A 15,826-nucleotide genomic window follows, 5' to 3' on the forward strand; every position below is an offset into this window, starting at 1 on the left:
TGACAATTAGATGTAAACCTATAAAGACGTATTGTATAATACCTATTATATTTGCCGGAGAGATGACGAACTACAACACCTAACCGCCTTAGGGGCTCTGCTCCGGATTTGGATAAGGTTTACTCCCTAGCCTTTGATTAACCAAAAAACTGCCCGCAAGGCAGCGGGAGACTCGTGGAGGGCGGGGACGTCTCTCTACCCGTACAAGACCAGAAGGACCTGCATGCCCACTGCCACTATTTACTTTATCGTTTGATGTATAAGATTTAGTGTAGTTATATGTATCAGAACAGCCTGGTCAATCATGGATTTTATAGACATACATAGTGTGTTTACATTTGATATAAGTGACCCAAGAAGTTTTAGAAGTTTTCTCACACTTAGTGTCATGTTTCCAAAGAAAACAGATGTACTATATTGGTTTGAAACTATGATTTTCATTCCATATTCCAGGGACCAGAGAAAGCGAGAGTATATATTTCTAGAAAATGTATAATCTTGATTACTATGTACTTCAGACATGAAATTGTGAAGATCATGTTTTTCACAAACACTGTACACACAGAAATCCTATAAAGGAAGTTGAGCATATTTTCCAAAATGCCTACAAAAGTTAACTATGCCCAGATGTTCCACATTAAAATACTAAAAATGAGTGAACAAGTAATTGTTGACCCCTAAAACAAACGTTTACACCAGAATCAATCCACAATGGGCATCCCGCTTTCATAACACTCGTACGCTATTTATCAAATGGCCGCCAAAACAAAGGATGTGATGAACCTATTCACTTTGCTAAAACATCATTATATTGAAAACCTTCACCCAAAAACTATACTTTTACACTTGAATCATGATTATACATTGTATATCTTTTGAGTTCGAAGATACAATATTCATTATCTGTTGTATGGCAGCCATATTTATCAAAATGTCCAAAACGTAGGATGAAACGATTCGTATTCACTTACAGTTGAATTTATCAGAATCCTTGACCCCAAAAACATATAAGTTGGTACTAGAGTCATGACCCTTTGTCCATACGTTTTAAGGATATGTTATATCTAGCATGGTGGCCATATTTTTTTCAAAATGGCCGCCAATAAGTAGGTTGCCATGGTTTTATCCTCTCAAAAATTATTTTATTGGAATCCTTGACCCTCAAAACCTATACTTTGGTACAAATATCACGACAATCGGACTTATAGTTTCCAAAATACACAGCATTGCTCTATCACATGGCGGCCATTTTTCAAAATGGCCGCCACGGCCGCCAAACGGAGAATCAGAGTGGCTTCCATATCAGAAATGACTTGTATTGGCATCATGTACATGTGTTCCAAGTATGGTGCTTTTACCATTAAGTGCATGATTTTTTCTATCTCCGCTGGACTAAATATGCCACATGAGTCAGATCACATATGGTATGGCTAATGAGACGTGTCAACGCTGCGCTGGCAATGCAGGCAGCTACGGATGAGCGAGCCGCCGACGTGCATACTTATGCGTATTCATTAGTTGCGACGGCGTGGTGACCAATGCGGTCGCTGATTGGCCGCTACCCTTTTTGGTAGGAGAATCGGCGAGAAACAATGCTCAAGATAAGAAATTCATGTCAGGTTTCGGCCTCGCGGCAGCGCCGCTCGGTCTCGCATTCACCCGTTCTCTCGCTGTTAGTCTCTTTTTCATCCACGAGGCCTTGCCAAAAGGCTAGCCCGTGCCTTGCCGTGTAGTAGGCGATTATGTCCCCCTGGAGAAACACTCCGGGGGACCAAATCTCCGTGTCAGATTTCAGGATTTAATGTCTTAGGATATAATATCCCGATTTCAACCGGCGATATGGTCGTAGGTCTTTTCAACACTGTCAGGAGATAGTGTCCCTACTCCCATACAGTAAATCTGCCAGCAGCGATAGCGCCACCGGCCGAAACGTACTGCGAAAGTAGTTGAATCTACAGATCACGTGTTGTCTGTTTGATATCCATAACCGTATCTATTAATAGTTGAGTGGGAGTTCTGATGTGATTTGGATAACAAACTTACACTTCATAACCAAATATTAGTGTTTGATTCCAGACTTCCGTGGTGACTAAGTTGCTACGTTCTACATAACACTCTGTCCCACACATTCCTATTTTTGCAGGGCAAGAAAATCGTCCTATTATAGGTTTTCCAGGTCAATTTCATACTTTTGTCATTCAAGTTCCTATTCCGAGCATTCGATTTCACGCATTCCACGCTCGCAGCGCTGAATCAGCAATCAAATTCAAAATCCGGTCATTCGAATTCACTATCGGAGCATTCAAATTCACTGTCGGAGCATTCAAATTCACTATCGGAACATTCAAATTCACTATCGGAGCATTCAAATTCACTGTCGGAGCATTCAAATTCACTATCGGAACATTCAAATTCACTATCGGAGCATTCAAATTTAAGAGAGGAGCACGCATTTCATCAATGAGCAGTCAAATTCATGTTAAGCTGGCGACGGAATCTCGTCGGTCATTCATATTCGTGAATAGGCAACCATGTTCCAAATAACTGCATTCAATTTAAAAGAAGTCCTGAATTTAGTTAGTTTGGGGTCGTGTATGCATGTGTTTCTCATTTGGTTTTGAATATATTGGGATTTATGATGATAACTTTTTTTTTGCAGTAGAGGTCCAACTGTTCATTGACAATTTTGAACTCGCGCTTAGCAAATAGGAATATACAGGCACATGTCCCTCGGATTGGACATAAAATGGAGGTCCCATGTGTAAGAGTGTCACAACTCATGCACGTAAAAGATCCCACTTCATTTATTCATCGCAAAGAGCAGAACATCAAACTTGACCCCATATTATGGAAGACCGGCTTTTGCAGCTGAATATGGATTATCCAGCCATCTTGTTTGATGAAAAATGAAACAAACAAACAAAAATTAGGCCTACTGTTAGGCCTTAAACTGTATAGGCCTACAGACGAGCATAATACGGAGGGTTGGTTGACACTTTCGAGGAAAAAAAAAAACCCAATTTCGACTATATTGAAACTGATACTTTAACATTCCATACGTGTTGTTTGTTGTGTATTGCTGTCTTATTGATTTACTTTTGTGACTATGTGAGATCATTGTGTGTCAGTTTGTCTTTAAATTGATGAATTGTCTTTATCATGATTATGTGGATGGTGTTGGGGCGTTGTCAGCATGCAGCATGCAGCATCACCAAGAAATATGATTATTAGTCGTTGTGTTGTTTGGATGCAATGCTGATTGGACATTGCAATTTGAAATTTATTGAGATGAAAAACAAAGAATACATGAACAGAGAACAATGTAGAACCTGTAAACAACCATAAATAAACTATATGCAAGCTTTTATTAGTTGTGTTGGCCCTTTTCCCTTTCTTAAAAGTCTACTCCATTTTCCTCGTTAAATTGATTGCACGAAGTAGGAACTTGATCGCCTAAAAATGAATTTGAACGCTCCAAACAAGCTCATTGGGACTATCACGTGACTATCGCATGAATTTGAATGCACGAGTAGGAAAGTCGGTGCTCGCATTTTGAAATTGAATGCCCAATCGTGAATTTGATTTGACGAAAACGAAATAGAACGCCCATAAATGAAATTGATCGCTCGGATTCTGAATTTGAATGCCCGAATATTTTCGCGTGCGTGCGCTGCGTGAATTTGAATGCACATTCATGAATTTGAGTGACAAAAGTGTGAAATTGACCGGGAAAACCTATATTAGTATGTACACGTTGTATCACTTTTGAGTATGTTTGTGTGTTATTTACTGGTATTTACTGGTGCTTACACTTCTTTGGGGTTTGGGGGAGGGGTCAAAGTTAACCCCCATCCCACTACCACGCGAATACAGTTCTAGCATATCAAGTGCAGTGTTTCACAAGTTCTACGTCTGCACTCTGAATGCCACCGTGGGTATAACTTTCGTGAAATTCTTTTTGAAAAAATAAGGATAATACACCTGTAGTGACTATTTTGTATAGCGCACATGTTCACCTTTCGGTGCCAGAGGCGCTTCAAAATGAAAGAAAAAATATATACAAAGGCCTACATGTACAAAACATGACAACAGGGAAGTAAATGACAACGAAAAAAGGGAACATAATCCCTGATAAAGAGCACAATTTTCTATTTATTATGGATTGCCGTTATATGTAATCCTCAATGTGAGAGGAACATTTGATAAGTTCTTAGTTCAGATTTGAATGTTCCTGCAGATAAAAGTTGGCGCAATGGAATATGTTACTGATTCCACAGTTTGCATGATCCTATAACTGAGAGAGAGAGAGAGAGAGAGAGCGATCCCCATCCATGTTTATTTCTTGGTATTTGAATGGAAAGTGCACCTCACATTAAAAACGTATAGGCCTCGTCTCGGCTTCGTGTGTATTTGGGAATCGTATAGAGTTTCGCAGATATGCGGGGAAAGAGAGTGAACTGAACGATGTACTAACAACAGAATCTAGAAAATAATAATCGGGTTTTAACGTAAAGAACGGAAGATTGGTGATATATGTAATCAAAATTTTTAGCGCAATTTAATAGGCGGGAGGCATAATTTTGGTATTGTTGAAGTTTTGTAACATCTTTCTGTGGAGATTACAAAGCAGCGAATTCGAAAAATCCAAACGAGAAAATATAAAAAAGAAAAAGAAAAAGCATTCCAGCTGCGGATTTAGAGAAAATCTTTCGTATGAAATTTAAATTATGCAACTGCATGATATCTAATATTCCACTGAACTTGAATCATATGGCTTCGAAAAGACATTTTCTGGTCCACTATAACACCTATAACGGACTGTTTTTGATGGAATGATGTAAAATTGCTACCAATATGAACATATGGCATCATTGATAGTCGATCTTACTTAGCATGTCATTTGGATCTAATAAAAAAAAATTAAATTTTGATATTAGTCAGCTTAAGGTCATTGGATGCAAACTAGATTTTCAGGTCTTGGAAACATTCTGCAAGTTTTGCAATGGCGGATGACACGGCAAACGTAGTAGGTTTAAAGACACAAAGAGTTTTATATCATCTGCATAACAATAACTAATACAATGTTTGCGCAATATACTTCACTGATTTATTGCGCACAGATAAAAAGAATAGCGGGCCTCCAACAATACCCTTTGCCAAACTTGTGCAGTGAATTTATGACCAGAGGTAAAATCACAAATTTGATTCTGACATGCCACTGTAAAGATCGTTCAGAGAAATGGGACTAACCAATCAAGGACGGTGCCCTCGATACCCAAATATTCCAACCTTTGAGTCTGAATAGTGTGAGTTACTGTGCCATGAGCTGAGCTCATATCAAGCATGATAACAGCAGTGATTCCCATTACCCAATTCTCTGACCACTATAATATATAATTGAATTGACTAACAGTGTTTCCACATCATTCGACCAGGCTAAATTGCAAGGAGATCTAAATGAATTATAAAAAATCAATCTTGCAGATATGTTGTCAATTCTGAGAAAAAAAAAAACTTTTCATACTAGTGTAGCCCAGGTACCCCACCTCCCTTATATTTCGGTGCGTACCCAATACCCAAAACAGATTACATGGCCGGCGGAACGGGGGGGGGGGGGGGGGGGGGGGGGCTCGCCCTCGCTCGCCCTCCCCGTACACTTTTTTTTGCACCACTCAAAGGAAAACATAAGGTGTCACCACTTTGGGCCCCCCCCCCCCACCTTTTTTTTTACCACGGAAGTGCGTAAGTAGCACTAGAAGAATTATATTTTGAGCGTGGTAAGGCTTTGTTTTTGCGCTGAAGGCCTTTTTTTTTTTCTTTTTTTTCTTTTGCTTGTCAGCTGAAGAAACCTGGAAGTGGGCCCCCACTTTTAAAAAACGCTCCGCTGGCCCTGGATTATGCTATGTCAAATGGTTGTGATGTACTGCGCGTATCTTGAAAGTCACTGACAATAGACGAAAGTCATACAGAATAATACAGTTCTCTTAATAAATTTCCGTTATATACAAGAAAAAAATAATTTGATAAAACACAAACCTACAGAGTTTCCCAGCAATGATTTCTTGCTCTAAGAATACCGGCACTGAATATTATCATTGTTTACATGAATTAGAAATTACTCCGTTGCCCCCTGCTGCCCCCCCCCCCCACAAAAAGTGAGTGTCAGCTGAATCTGAGAATATCTTTTCAAACTATGTTTACGTGGAGAGTTTATATTCACAATTTACTAGTGAATTACATAAAGCAGAAGAGCATCAGTAATGGAAGCAATCGTCATAATGAGCATCATGTGACAGCACGCACAATTGGGCATTGCAATCTTTACTGGGAGCTCTGTTAGGCTCTGGCAACATTAAATCTAGTTTCAGAGTCCTCAGTTGTTACTAAAATCACCACTCAATCACAAACCTACAAATTCTCACTCCTCAGCAGCACAGGAAGCATTTTCTCACGCCTCAAAAAAAAAAAAAACCACACACACACACACACAAAAGTCATAACAACAACAAACAAAATGTGGCAAGAAAATCCATATCAAACGTACTGGATGATTAGCCCGCCTATTCCGAGTTAAATAAATAAGGTAAACTTTTTCATCTTGTTCTTTGTTTAGTTTTTGGTTGGTTACCTACACAGCTATATCTTACAGCCATATTTCTATATGAATTATCCAAAGAGGTATACGAAAATTCTGCGGATTATGTAGGCCTATGTCATTCAAGCTTGATCGCTTACGATGGTGGTCTCCTGCATTCAATGATCTCTGTCATTTACTGAAAAATACTGTACAATTAATTTTATGTTTTTGTGTATGTACACTGCTCAATGCAATCACCTAGTGTATCTATTTGTGTAATGTTATCGATTTATTTCACTGCACTTGCTATTCTCTGTCTTTGTACTTTTGAAATTTGTATTCAAATTGTATCTGATTGAATGCAGAAATAAATCAAATCAAATCAAACTATTCATTCAACATTGGCCAAAATTTGAGGGAAAAAAATGTCTTGCTGGACCATATTTGTAAAGAATAGATGAGACTGGTAATGACTCGCCTGACGAAAAAGGTCTATTGCTATTTCTCAGCTATTCTTAACATTTGTTTGTTGCAAATGAATGAATTACCCTGGTATTGTAAGATTTTGGATATATTTTTTAAATCATTTAAATCACCATGAACATGTAGGCCCTATAGTCCGGCAGCGAAACCCGGCTTTTGGGGCTAAGGTTGCATTGGAATGTTATAGTTTGTTTTTTTTAAAAGTGATATTGAATGTTTAGACCTATTTTATCAATCCACATGCTGGAGCTCTGTCAGCATTGTGCAATTTGAGATATGCGCGGAAATCCAAGATGGCTGCCGGCGGCCATCTTGAAAATGCTATTTACTTACTTTTAACCCCCTAGCACGTCAAAAATGGGCATTGCAGGCTTTTAGGGATGGAGAATTTAAATCTGAGGTTAGTTTCAGGATATTACTATGTTTTGATGTCTTAAAATAAGATGGCGGTCATTTTTTAAGATGGCCGCCATATAAGCATGCTGTAGTGGTAGACTATGTAGAATCGCGCAAAGACCTGACTTATCATTCAAGTTTTCCCTTTTTTTTTTTTTTTGGACAAGGGAGGTGCATAATGTAACACAATTTACGAAGATTAAGGCCTAAAGCTTAGATTCATTGATAAAAAATAATACAGGTTAATCCTGTTATAACAAAGTCGCTTATAACAGGGAGGTGGGAAGAGACTCTCTTCCCACCTCCCTGCTTATAACGAATGACCGCTTACAACGAAGCAATGCTAGCTGAAGTCCCGATTCTCTGTAAATACAAACCTATAGCACAGCGATTCGCATACAACGAAATTCGCTTATAACGACGTATTTTATGTGATCCCCAGCATTTCGTTATAACAGGATTCGACTGTAGTATTATCAGAAGTATTTCAAAATAGTCATGTTGCTTTTCTGTATACATTATTGGTATACACATAATTTCAAGGTATCTTTTTGATATGATTTTTAAAAATACTTCTGTTCTGTAATGGCTCATTATTCTTGTCACAATGACCAAACGAGAGAGGCAAGAGATATTACCAGCCATCCAGAAGAAGCAGATGAAATAGATGCATAACAGTAACTATCTTCAGGAAAAAAGACTGATATTCAGGAACATGATCCATACATCTGAACCAAATAAAGTAGTAGACAAACTTGAATATTTGGTTCTTGCCAGAACAGAAGATCACCTCTGCCTGTAGCAGTGTAACCAGTGGTGACACTATAGGGGAACAAGCACTTCATTCAGGTAGGATTGTTGAATCCCAAAAGAGCTAGAGTAGATCACTTTCAAAACAAGAAGTATTACAAAAAATCATATCAAAAAGATACCTTGAAATTATGTGTATACCACGTATACCTGATGAATACAAATGTGTACAAATGTGTACGTTTTAAAAAGTGGTCCTTAACTTTTTTTGAGTAGTATATTACAAAAAATCATATCAAAAAGAACCTTGAAATTTTTATACCACACCTGATAATACCAGGGGCCGTGGAACGTTTTTCAGGGGGGGGGGGGGCTGCGAGACCGGGGGGTGTCAAGGTCATGCCCCCCCCCCCACCCCCGCTTAGACGCACCGGCGTAGCTAGGATAATTATTATGATCTTGGGGGCGGCGGTTACTATGTGAGGGAGCGAAGCGACCGAGCCGAGCAAGCGGAGCGAAAAGAGGGGGAGGGTGTGGGAGGGGGTGTCCCCCTCCCAGGGTGAGAACTTTTTGCATTTTGATGTCGTAAATGCCGCAATTTGACGTGTGTTTTTGCGCGTTTTACGGACTTGAAACGGCCACACTTGTTTGATGAAGGTAGCAGGATATTTTGATGTGGATTATTATTAAACTTATATTATATAAACTTCTTGTATTAATTATTACAACGAATTTCATGAACGCTGTCTGTTGTAAACCAATCAAACAGGAAAGGCATGCACACGTCGAGGGTGTACATAAGGGATATTTCTCCTTCCACACTCTGGTGATTTTACATTTTTAGACCTGAAATTCAGCGATCTGGTGCAAACTTTTGTTGCAATACTAGGAGTTTTTTTTAGCTCCAACCCAAAAAAAAAAAATAGTAATGAAAATGATTAGGGCTTTTTTTTTAGGGAAGTGTTAATAGCAAAATCACAGGATATAGCTATCATTCCGCGTGTGCATCGCCTGCATGTATGTACAAAGTCTAATGAGGCAGAGGGGGAGGGTGTAACCCACTCGACGGAGCTATTAAGTTTTTAAAATTGAAATAAAGCGATCTGAAGTACACTTTTTTGTGGGAAATTCGAAATTGTCATTCCCCAAAGTGTACTAAGTCTATAATGGAGAGGACCAATCAACGGGAGGGTGGCAAGATACCTCTCCCATATTCGAGGGAGGGTTTTTTTTCCATTTTTAGAACTGAAATTCAACAATCTGGCGCACACTTCTGTTGAAATATATCTGACAATTTGTCAAACAGAGAAGAGCATTTGTCAAACAGAGAAGTGCAAGTCTGTAGGAGGAGACATAGCAGGACGATGTGGGAGGGGATAAGCCCTATTCCCCCTCCTACATGAGAGAGATTCTGTATTTTCTGATTGCAGTTAAACGTTTTTGTGCATACATTTTGAGGCATATATTTGGGAAATGAAAAGTGTAGCCATAGTCTACTTGTTTGCAGGGGGGGGGGGGGAGATAGGGAGAAAGCGTGGGAGAGTGCTATCCTCACCCTTCCCGTATGAGGGAGCTTTTGCCTTTTTCAAATTAAAATTGAGATCTATATTTCGTATACTCATATTTGATGGAATATTTGGGAAAGTATTAAAAAAAATGATCGGGGGAACCGAGAGAGGAAAGGGTTTATTAAAAGGGGATATTCCCCTTTTGTGCATGACGAAACTTTTGATTTTTTTTCGGAATGTAAGTGATAAGTCTTGTGCACTCAGAATTATTCAGAATCTTAAGGGGGCAACTGCCCTCCCCCCCCCCCCCCCCCCCCCGCTTTTGCTATGCTGGTGCTTAGACGGGAACTTTATGTAAGGGCGGAATCTTGGATATTCATATTCATGGATGTTTTGATTTTTCCCCGATTTTTTTCCCTTTTTTTCTTTCTTTCTTTTCTTTTTTCTGCAGCCCCCCTCCCCCAGCCCCCCTCCCGGTTCCGCCCCCGTAATACTACAGTCGAATCCTGTTATAACAAAATGCTTGGGATCACATAAAGTACTTCGTTATAAGCGAATTTCATTGTATGCGAATCGCTGTGCTATAGGTTTGTATTTACAGAGAATCGGGACTTCAGCTAGCATTGTTGAATGGATCATTTCATCTTTTCACCTCATGAAATATTCTGTCCATTGCACTCATAAACATTCATTATTTATATAATTTACATATATACACACACACAATATGTATACGTATATAATGCAGTGATGTTAAGCACAATACTCTTTAGAGATAGATGCACAAACTTTTTTTCTCTACGGTGTTCTCTAAACCGATGCTATCGGAAAGGACCCTGATGTCAGGGCAAATTTGCCAGAATGGGGTTCGTTAAAGTTGTGAAGAACAAGGCCTACTTCAAGAGGTACCAAGTGAAATTCCGGCGTAGACGTGAAGGCAGGACTGATTACCAGGCCCGCCGCTACCTGGTCGTCCAAGACAAGAACAAGTACAACACCCCCAAGTATCGCATGATTGTGCGATTCACCAACAAGGACATAACATGTCAGATAGCGTATGCCAAGATTGAGGGAGACTACATCGTGTGTGCAGCCTACTCACACGAGCTCCCTCGCTATGGCATCAAGGTCGGGCTGACCAACTACGCTGCAGCGTACTGCACTGAACTTCTCCTTGCCCGCAGGGTTTTGAAGAAGTTCAACCTGGATACCATCTACGAGGGCCAAACGGAGCCTGATGGTGATGACTACCTGGTGGAGAGTGAGTAGGGACAGGCTGGAGCCTTCCGTTGCTTCCTGGACGTTGGTCTGGCGAGGACCATCACCGGGGCCAAGGTCTTCGGAGTGCTGAAGGGTGCTGTGGATGGTGGTCTGGAGATCTCACACAGCAACAAGCGCTTCCCTGGCTACGACGCTGAGAGTGCAGAGCTCAGCGCCGAGGTACACAGGAAGTACATCTTTGGAGGTCACGTGGCGGACTACATGAAGGAGCTGCAGAAATAAGACGAGGCCTACAAGAGGCAGTTCTCCCAGTTCATCAAACACAACATCACCCCCGACAACCTGGAACAGATGTACAAGAACGCCCATGCTGCCATCAGGGCCGATCCTGAGGCCAAGTCCAAGCCCGAACGCACCGTGACTCCAAAGAGGTGGAACCGTGCGAAGCTGACCCTTGCCCAGCGCAAAGACCGCGTGAAGCAGAAGAAGGCGTCGTTCCTGAGAGCAAACCAGGTCCAGGATTAGGACAGGAGCTTGTGTACGTACCATCTGTGCCAACTCTCACATACACAAAGACAGACAGACATACACACTACCGTATCAACCACAAAAGCAGATGCAGTGGACTTACCATCCAGTTTTGGAAGCAGATTCAACTTATCTTGACCGGCTGATTTACAACTTTCACACCCATGTTTGACAGACGTGAACAGGAATCTAGCTTTTTTCTTTGTAATCCAGTAGGGCATTTTCTGAATTTGGAAGTGATGGGCACCGACAATAAATGCAGTCATATAAGAATGGAAATGCAAAAAAAAGAAGAAAAAAAAAAGATACATGAATTGTATCAATTTGAATGCAGCTGTGCAATATTCACACAATCATGCATGCCAAAACAAAGCGTAGTATTTTGTAGATGTAATTAGCATGCCGTTCACGCTTAAATATAAAACATAGTTCTGGTAAAGGTTTGAGTACCCGTTTTGCACCATTTCATATTTGCTTGCAATATATCGCAAGAGTCTACCAAGAAACTTACCTGGCTGACGTGATATGCCGGGATGATGAGTTGTTTCGGAGTATTTTGAGATCAAAAATAAAAGTCGATGTACCGACTTTTATTCCAGAAGAATCCAGGTTAACTCGGTCTCAGGGACAACTCGGCCCTATTTCAGACAATTTATGTGCAGTTCGTGATCGCCATCATTCTATACATAGGCGCACGTTCATTTTGTAGGCACGCCAAAGAGGTTCTTAATTGTTGCTCGCGGTTGTATCAACTTGGTCCATAACTGCGACCAGCCAGAACGCGAGGCCCTTTTGTAGTACAACACTTCAAGATCCCCAAAGGGACAACTCGGCCTCGCCATCAAAGTGAGTCCGAGTTGTCCCCGAGTCCGAATTAGCCTGACCCCGATGGGGTAAGTTCTGAGATGCGAACATTTTTGGTTAATATTTCGCATTTCGGCAATTACCTAACGAATAACTTGTTATTAAAGCGTTATTCCTTTCATTTCTTAGGCATACAAGTACATTTTGGAGCGAAATTTGACAATTTTTGCAGGCATACCAGAACTATGTTTTTCCTTTATGGTATATTCAACGCTGATTGTGTTGTTGCTCAAATTTAAAAGACACATACCCTTGGTACAGAGCTAGATTGTGCATTTCTAACAAATTGTAAGACCTTTCAGATAATTCTGAGTGATACATGGATCAAACTACATCTTCTAAAAAGTCGGTGCTATATACTCTCGTATTTAAGTCTAACGATAGACTGGATTTCATTCAACCTGCAAAGATATGAATATGAATGCATCCCTCGTACTAAACGAACTGCACAGCAACTTAAACCTCTGATTTGCACTCTATTCAACACATACAAGGTAACAGGCTACATGGTGGTATCATATTCATGGTCAAAAAAACATCTGAAAATGTATTTATCATATCATTCGTGGTGATCCAAACACTTACTCCAATCTGCACTGATATGACTAGATTTATCTGCCCTGAATACTATGAATTTGATTATTTCCCCACATGCATTTTTTTTCACCATACATCTGCCCTAACTGTACAAAAAGTTTCGATTTGTCATTTATACACTCGACTACGGACATTCAGGCATGCAATTTGTGAAAAAAAATCAATTTAAGTAGGATTCCACGTAAGCCCCTTTAAATGCGTAGAATTTTCATAAGAAATGTGTACATGCACGCATATGCACGTATATCACATGTATTTTCTCATAAAAAAGAAACCTTGCCTTGCGCTAATATTTCTTTTTTTGAAGATAGCTTGGCTCTTTTTTGTTATTATTTCTAACGATTTCTGCAACCACGTGCTAGGCACGAGGATTACCACTGACCGGGTGCTGTTATTCGACACAAGGATATCTGTTTGACAGGGGCGTCGATCCTCAAATGGGGAGGGTGGGGTCTATCTTTTTGAAAATAATGTGCCTCTTTGATCCGACGATTTCTGCACAACCATATACTGCGCAGATGGCAATTCAATAATTTAGATGGCAAATCATTTGGAGACATGCTTTAGACATAGAGGATATGATTTTCACTGCAGAATTGCTAGATTATAAGACTATCTACATCCTATAGTAGTGTAAAACTAGAAAGAACTCTTGTATTCGTACTATATACTATATGGTCAAAATACTTGTAGATGTTCTCACTTTTGCTTGATATTCATTTGTTTGTAATGATTGAAATGAAGTGAGGCAATTCTGTTAGTCCCTTATATAGACCCCGTTTTCTAGACGTGTAATTCTTTTCGGACGAATGTCCAAATAAATGTTGATGTTGAAGATACAAAATATTTTAATAGCACAAGGTCTTTCGCCTACATTTTATTCACCAAATGAAAGAAGTTAACAATTATCATGAACGTACACAAAGGCAGTTCTGGCTTTGCAGTTCTGGCGTACGGGGTTCTAAGGGTCTGAGAATTCGAACTTGCTCTGCGCTCAAATGCGTGCACGGGACTAATTATCACCTGACATACCTCCGAGTTGTACGCTTCATGCAGAACACTGCATTTAACTTTCAAGTTCAAGTTCAAGTTTGTTCAAGTTTAATAGGTGATGACTTTGTTACTTTATTTCAAAAAGACCAAAATGTACCTGCTAGAAACACCAAGTTTGATAGGACTGCAACTAGAATCTTAGCCAACAATCTAGACGAACTGAACATTGAGTTTAACAGCCACGATGAAGCGTGTCAACTTGCTCAATCGCCATACTTTACAGAAGCTACCCTTAGAGAATATTTACGAACGCTAGGAACGAGTGCTAATCGAAACTTTGAAAAGCTTCGCTTATTTCTTGATAATATTGATTTGCCCATGTTGCCTATCATAGGCCTCTCTGAAACGTGGTCTGCTGAAACTCCAGCGTCAGGTCCAATTAATGTTCTTGCTGGTTATGATATTGTCATTAACAACAGATCAAATAGACCAGATGGTGGAGTAGCTATATATGTTCCCCGAATATATGATTACGCTATAAAGGAAGAACTGAAATATATGAATGATGTAATAGAATCATTATTTATTGAAATTTCTGTCTGTAAGGGCAAAAACATTCTGCTTGGAGTTATTTACAGACCTCCTCAATCTAATTATGATTTTATGAATATTATGAACGATATTTGTCGAAACGGTGCATTCTAAAACAAGGATTGCATCATCATGGGTGATTTCAATATAGATCTTTTGTCAAGCAGTAATGCTGCCTGTGATAACTTCCTTGATAACATTTCACAAGCCTCATTTCTGCCTCTTATTTTTAAACCAACAAGAATTACTGGTCATTCTGCTACTCTTATTGATAACATTTTTGCGAACCTAAAACCTTTTCCAAAATCTGGCATAGTGGTGAGCGATATATCAGACCATTTTATTATATTTTGTCACTTTGATATTGGACCAAGGAGTCATAGTACAATTCGAAGGCATGTATTTCGTCGTAAATTCACCCCTGAAAATATCGCTCTCGTTCAAGAAAAACTTCAATCTGTGGACTGGTCAATTGTGTATGACGCAAATGAAAATATTGACCAAGCATATGATAACTTTCTTTATCTTTTGAATAATTGCCTAGATGCATGCATTCCCTTAAGGAAATGTCGTACACAGGATTACAAACGAATCCCCAAGCAACCATGGGTTTCCAAAACACTCTTACGCTCAATAAATCGCAAGAGTACTTTGTATGTTAATTTTATCAAAAACCGTGATAAAACCTCTCGAATGAAATATATTTCATACAAAAATATTCTTACCAATACACTCAGATTAGCTAAAAAGAAATATTTTGCGGACCATTTGAGTCAATTCAAATGTGATATCAAGAACACTTGGAAAGTAATAAATACCGTTTTGAATAGAGGCTGTAAATCCCATTTCTAAAGTTCAAGTTGATAATACTATCATTGAGGACAAGTCTGAAATTGCCGAGATTTTTAACTCATACTTTTCAAAGATAGGTTCAAACTTAGCACAAACTATTACTCCAAGTGATAAATCATTTTACGAATTTCTTTCCTCACCAAACGACCACTCAATTTTTTTCAAGCCAATTGACAGGCAAGAATTAATCAAAATTGTACTTCAGCTCAAAGCAAACAAAGCCCCTGGCTATGATGACATTGGCAATGTCCTTATCAAAGACATTATACATTGTATAGTAGACCCTTTATTGTTTTTATATAACCTTTCACTACAATCTGGTCAAGTACCATCTAAAATGAAACTCGCAAAGGTGACTCCAATATTCAAGAAAGGAGACAAATTATGCATCAGCAACTATCGCTCAATATCTTTAACTTCCTTATAAAAATCTTCGAGAAAATTGTTCATTCAAGGACAACTACCT

The 15,826-nt window shown here is 39.4% G+C and overlaps 1 protein-coding gene and 1 pseudogene across 1 annotated transcript in view; one reads left to right on the plus strand and one right to left on the minus strand.

The window, feature by feature from the left end:
* LOC139722647 (solute carrier organic anion transporter family member 4A1-like) overlaps positions 1-15,826 on the minus strand; it is a 246,016-nt gene that overhangs the window by 16,602 nt on the left and 213,588 nt on the right. The window lies entirely within an intron of this gene.
* Positions 10,531-11,696, plus strand: LOC139722648 (large ribosomal subunit protein uL18-like; annotated as a pseudogene).

The sequence above is a fragment of the Diadema antillarum genome, unplaced genomic scaffold, assembly GCF_040938485.1.
Source record: "Diadema antillarum isolate AM-2024a unplaced genomic scaffold, OU_Dant_1.0 scf00000168, whole genome shotgun sequence".
NCBI classification, from domain to species: Eukaryota; Metazoa; Echinodermata; class Echinoidea; order Diadematoida; family Diadematidae; genus Diadema; species Diadema antillarum.